The sequence below is a fragment of the Gavialis gangeticus genome, unplaced genomic scaffold (assembly GCF_001723915.1).
Source record: "Gavialis gangeticus isolate Ggan-Ray unplaced genomic scaffold, GavGan_comp1, whole genome shotgun sequence".
NCBI classification, from domain to species: domain Eukaryota; kingdom Metazoa; phylum Chordata; order Crocodylia; family Gavialidae; genus Gavialis; species Gavialis gangeticus.
Genome location: NW_017729032.1, coordinates 9,464,387 through 9,470,882, shown reverse-complemented (window position 1 = coordinate 9,470,882; position 6,496 = coordinate 9,464,387). Strand labels below are relative to the sequence as shown.

Here is a 6,496-nt window from a genome sequence, read left to right as displayed (position 1 = left end):
GTGTGTTGGGGGAAGGAGGGGAGGAAGGGCAGGAATGAGAGACCGGGAAAAGGGAAGAGACCATTATCACTCATCATTTGACATAATTAAATTTACATGCTCAGCTAGCCGCAATTTGAGTCTCTTCTCCATATCCTACAGTTACTCTGTATAGCCTTGTCTAGGATGACTCAATATTTTCTAAATACAATGTGAGGATTCAGAATGGCTTGATACCATTTTGACTGGTGACCTGATCCTGCTTTCCCCACCCAGAGATGACTTTACCAAAAAACAGATGTTTTTGCTTTTCTTTAGGCTGCATCTCAGGTCTAAATATGCAGTGACCTCTAACAAGGCAGATTTTCAAATGAAGTGGGGTACTTGTTTTGACTTGCAGTGGAAACTGGAGGCCAAACTGACCCTTGTGAACAAACATCCATCCGACTCATGTTTGATGGGCAAGTATACTTCTAAACTTTGTGGCATTAAGGCTACTGTTTGCAAACTAATCAATAGAAAGGAACCTAGAGGGTGTTTAGGTTGCAATGCCCCTCATTCTTTGAAATCAGATCTACTTTCTCCCCTTGCATGATACAGCTTCATAAAATAAATATAGAAGGTATGCGATTAAAAACTTGCACTTCCTCTTCAGGCATGGCCCAACTTTCAGCAGTGCTGGGTAATCACAGCTTTGATTGGCGTCAATAGGAAAGGTGATCAGCATCATGAAGGTTCATACTCTTTGCAAGGGGAGGAACTGTGCGACTGCCATACTGGTACTGAACAGTGATCAGTTTAGACAAGATGCTTCTAAACAATATTGACTGCCTTAAATGGATACACTAGGTTTACATGCCAGCTATGTCTCTCCCTCCACCAGGACATCGGGCTATGCCATCTACTTTGAATTGAAAATGAAATTGTTTGGAAATGCAGAGGCTTCTGTGATCTTTTAGAAAGACGAAAACAACTAGATCTCTGTTGGGGTGGATTGAAACTGGAAGAAAGCACACATTCCCAGCCCTGCTCTAAATAATAACGGCCAAGTGGACAGTAATGTTTTAGCTGTTGGAGATTTTTCATGAACTTTTCCAGGTTAATATATCTTCTATATACTGTATCCTGCCAAGTCACCTTTGCCTATCATCTCTGTCCAAGTGACCGGAGGTGGCATAGGTGAAGTGAACAAAAGGAATAATGAACTTGAAAGAGACCTCCCCAAACCTATATTCTGTCATAGCTACTTATTTGGTCTCTGGGCTATAGCCAGATTAGGGAAATGATGTTGAAATAATGGTGAGAATCAGGGAATTTGGGGTTGTGGAGTTGTTACTACCATAGGTAACTAACAGCATCTAGAATCACAAAGTTCTCAGACCTTTGGGACTAGACCGCTGGTGGTATCTGTTTCTTGAAGGTATTGGAAATAATGAGTTCACTAGTTAGTTTTGTGATGTTTTGGATCTGCAAGTAACTAGTGAAGCTTCACAACACACCTGTGAAGCAGGAAAGCATTTTAGGCATGCTCAGAAAGCACCTAACAGCAACAGGATTGGGCTTTTCACAAAAAGAGTTAGAGTTGTTTTCTTTCCGTATGTGGCTACCAGGGGAGAAGCTGGCTTCTATCTTCTACACAGTAGCCTAGCGGTTAGAGCACTCACCCATTAACATGTGACTAATCTTCAGCAAACTTTAGTCTGTAGGGCCAGATAGGATGCACCCAAAGGTAGCTGAGGGAGTTGGCTGATGTGATTGCAGAGCTGCTGGCCATCCTCTCCCGATCACCGTGAGTTTTCAAAGATATCCTAGATGATTGGAAGAGGGCAAACATAGTGCCTATATTTAAGAATGAGGAAGATCTAGGGAACAAAAAGCTGGTCAGCCTCACCTCAGTCCCTGGAAACATTGTGGAACAGATCCAAAAGGAATCCATTTCTAAGCACTTGGAGGAGAAGAGGGCGATTAGGAACAGTCAGCATGGTTTCACCAAGGGCAAGTCATGCCCAACTAACCTGATTGCCTTCTATGATGAGACGACTGGCTCTGTGGATGCAGGGAGAGCAATGGATGTGGTGTATGTTGATTTTAGCAAGGCTTTTGATATGGTCTCGTGCAACATTCTCTCAGGCAAGCTGAGGAAGTACAGGCTGGAAGAATGAATTGTAAGGTGGATAGATAACTGGCTGGATCATTGGGCTCAGAGGGTAGTAATCAATGGCTCAATGTCTAGTTGGCAGCTGGTATCAAGTGGAGTGCCCCAGGGGTTGGTCCTGGGTTTTGTTCAATGTCTTCATCAACAACATGGAAGATGGTACAGCGTGCATCCTCAGCAAGTTTGCAGATGACACCAAGCTGGGGTGATGACACCAAACCCTGTGACCTGTCAGACATCCTGACTCCCCAGGCACCTCTGCACTTTTACCTATGCTGCTACATCCCCCTACTGCCTATCCCTCACCCCATGAGGGCTCCATTTCCATTTTCACTGACTGGCTGGCTTTCTTGCCTGCATTGCACACCAGGCAAGCCTCTGACTTCTTTATTTTTCCTTCCATCCAGGACCAGGAAAGACACCAAATGCATGTACTTCCTCAGCCCGACACAGGCTTTTTCAACCCGAAAGCTTCCCAAGAGATTTTTTTTTTTTTAACTATTTAGCTTTTTTTTTTCCCCTCCTTTTCATAATAAAGATATAAACATAAAAACACAAGATAAGCCATCACAGCTTGACAGCTGGCAGACCTTGTGGCTGCAGCAGGTGCTAGCAGGCCTGCAGTTTTCACCCCCCTGTGCCTTAACAAACAGGCAGTGTCACCCATGTCATGAGTTTTGCTTTTCAGCAGTTTGAGGTACAGTTTCCCCAGAAACCCCTGCACCTATCTCCTTAAAATGTGGCAGGCTTTTTGGCCTCAGCAAGAGCTACCATCTCTGCAGTTTTCAGTCTGCTATAGCTTAATATACACATGTTACATGAGTTTTGCTTGTCAGCAGTTTGAGGTGCAGTTTCCCAGAACCCCTGCACCTATTTCCTTGAAACTTGGCAGGCTTTGTGGCCTTAGAAAGAGCTACCAGCCCTGCAGTTTTCAGTCCACTGTGGCTTCTCTCACACACACACACACACACACACACACACACACACACACACACACACACGACATGAGTTTTGCTTTCAGGATTTTGAGGTGCAGTTGCCCAGAAACCCCTGCATCTATCTCCTTGAAACTTGGCCAGTGCTATGCTCTCAGCAAAGACTGCCATTTCTGCCAGGTTCATCCAGATCAGCCAAAAAACAGCAAAGGGATATATATTTCATTGATTCCCCATTATACCTTATGTCCAAATCTTTTCCAAATCAATTCAGCTGAATCGAATCGTAAAAGCAATTTGAATCTCTGAATCGAATCAGCTGAATCTGAATCAGCCAAATCCAAATTGAATAGTTGTCTATTCACACAGGCCTAGTAAGCATATATTTTGTGGCTGGCGTTAGGATTCCAGGGCAGTTATTTTATTTTCTTCCCGAGCACATAGCGGTAGGTTTTGTTTTTCGGCAGCCCCTCACAGTTGAGAATGACTGTCTTATCTGTGGGTTTGGAGGTGGCTGATGAGACAGATTTGGATCAAGAGACTCGGTTGCAACATGGGAACGTGTTTGCCTTCCAGGGTGCATGGCTCTGGAGTCTTGATCTAGTCCACGACACGTGATTTCTGCCGCTCCTACTTTTCTGTCTCTGGTTGTCATCGTAAGACTTCATTATACTTAATTCAATGACAAGAAGGCCAAGACAATTGGAGATCTTGTTCCACTGTAGCCTTTGTCCACCTTCACAGTCATTAAACAGCACTAGGTAGGTACCCATGTGAAGGCAATGAGATTTCAATGCGAGGCAAGTCAAGGCAATGAAATGAAGAAATCTCAATTCAGTGCACCCTTCTGTTCAAATATAAACAATATTTAATATAACTCATTTTCTACTGTGGCTAACAAGTAGTTACCGCAAGAGCATAATTAAAAAAAACCTGCAGGGATATTTTTCTTTAGTCTTTAAAAGGGCATTCTTCCTTTCAGGAAGAATCAGCTTCAACATTGCCATAGTACAATAAAAAATTCATACCTTCCCACTGCTAGGCTCCAAATGTGAACATATATATGTTGGCAGACTCACCACCAGAGCCTGTGGATGTCAGTGAAATTGCAGTCTGAAGACTTCCTGTTGAAGGGTATCACTCTGGATGTCAATTATCTGTGATGTACTTATATCTGATTTCACACTGTTTTTCTTCCTGAATTAAATGAGGCAGCTGCATTTCTAAAGGCTGTTAACTTTACTGGCAGTGGTCCCCCTCTGGAGAAATGAGCTTCTTTAAGTGCTAATTCTCTTCAATTAAGCTGCCTAGATCATGCTGCATTGATCAAGCAATTAATTGATTGCTGGAGACTTACCTGAAACAACAAGTCAGCTGTTTTTCTTCTGTATCAATGACTGGCCCTCTTCCCCCCACTTCTGGCCTCCTGCTCCCCATGGTGCACCTCCAAAATATGGAAAACAATTGCAGCTCAGTATCGGCAGGTATTTCTTTGGTGCATACACTAGCACAATTTCTGAGTTAGTTTTCCAACTCAGAAGAAAGTGCATTTTCCCTTATAACAAATGGAAAATGGATGGTTGGGGGACTGTAAATCTCAGTGCACCTGTCCATTTTAAACCATGAAAAATCAAGTGGCCATTAGCGGTGTATTTTATGCTTAATTGAATTGTGTTGTATTGTTTTACTCAAGGTAGTCTTTTGTATTGTATAGGCATAACAGGTTCTTCTCTTCTGCTGCCCAGACAAGCTATTTCCCCTATTGTGGTTACTTGTATGTGCCTGGTAGATGACAAAGGTTAAATGACTCTGTGATGATAAAAAAAAAGACGAAGACAGGTTGAAGTTATAACTGGGATGAGTTGTGATTCTGGCACTTTGATCTTAAGGCACAAACTTATTCAAAAGTTTGCATCTTCAGTAACTTTCAGAAACTGAAACTCCAGGCATCAGTATCCTGGGGTGTCTGATTGTCTGCTATATTCTGGCTTCTTTGTCAGGCAAATTACCATATTGTATTTTCTGTTCTCCAAAGTTTCAAAACAAATTAAAAATAACTCCAACTAAAAGATCAATATTCCTAGTAATAAAATATTCTGTGGAGAACACTAACTAAAGAATATACTCTAGTGAGTGAATTCTGCATGCATCTGATTCATAGTCCATTGAAGTCAATGGAATTCATTCCATTGACTTCAAAGAGCTTTGTATCAGCCCTTAGTAAATTATGGAGAGAGATCATAGGTGCGTTGATACCCAGATGGGTGCTTAGAAATACACAGATAGATATTTAATTGGTTTTAGGGTACATTTAGATAGTCTCATGAAATATCAAATTATATGTGTCATAAATATAGGCCTACATTTTTAAATGTAGATGCCTAAAGTTAAGCAATTAGAGCTAGATTTTTTTTTTTTTTTGTAAAAAAAGCAATTTAATTGAGTGCACATAGAGCATCACCTTACCTTAAATTTAGGGGTATACTCTAGAAGTGAAATTTAAAACCTGGGAGAGGCATTCAAGTCTCCAGGCCTTGAAAGGGAAGACAGGGATAGGGATTCACCATAGCTAATGTGCTATGGTGCCCAAGTCAGCCAATAGGAAATGTGGAGGAAGGATGTCTGTTTGAAATCCCACCTCTCCCCAGATGTAAAGAGCAGTTAGGTAATTCCCTGCATCCTGAATTAGCTGTTTCTGTGGATAAAGAGTATACTCCAATGAGTAAATTCTCTGTGCATCTACTTCAAATTTAGAACAGTGAGGTAGTGGACTAGACTGCCTAGGTCTAATGGGGCTGGGAGGGAAGTCCTCCTGCACTGCTACTACATGTGTCAGGGTTTTTTTAAAGCTTCCTCAGAGGCATTAGGGATTGGCTACAGCCAAGGCTGAAGATTGTGATTGGGGTGTGCTGATGTTCCTCCTGGGACTTAAAGTTAGTGGTTCCATGGTCAGACTGGGCATGTCTCCATCTGCAATTAATGCACAAGACTAAACTCCGGAGCTAATTGCTCTGGAGATTTTGCTCCTGGGAGCATGTTTGAATGAAGCAATTGCCCCCTGAGTTTATTTAACCAGCTGGCCCCCTAGATCCCCTTCCAGCCCAGGGCTACTCCAACCAGGCTCTGTGTGCTGCGGGAGGAGGGGGTGGGGGTGGCTGAGGCATGGGGGTACTTTAGTGCAGGGGCTGCTTGTGTCTCAGTGAGCCATTCTGCAGCATGCCCCTTTGAAGCAGCTCTGGGGCTCCTTGTGCTAAAGAGGGGCTGGTTGGGGCAAGAGGGTACTTCAGCGTGGGTTCTGCCTACTGACTAGCCCAACACTGAAGTACCCACGTGCCCCAGCCAACTCCATCACCATCTACACGTGAGTTTAAGCATAGTAATTTACTATGTTGCTGCTTGGTACTTGTGTCTGATGGGACTATCTGAT

General features: G+C 43.0%; 1 long non-coding RNA gene across 2 annotated transcripts in view; it reads right to left on the bottom strand.

Moving 5' to 3' along the window:
• The window catches only part of LOC109302521, a 17,670-nt gene extending 13,336 nt beyond the window's left edge, over positions 1-4,334 (bottom strand). The window contains exon 1 of one of the 2 annotated variants that reach the window (XR_002098824.1): positions 4,098-4,334. This is a non-coding gene — a long non-coding RNA (uncharacterized LOC109302521). The remainder of the gene's footprint in view (positions 1-4,097) is intronic. The other variant, XR_002098823.1, reaches the window with a different exon arrangement.
• Positions 4,335-6,496: the final 2,162 nt, after the last annotated feature.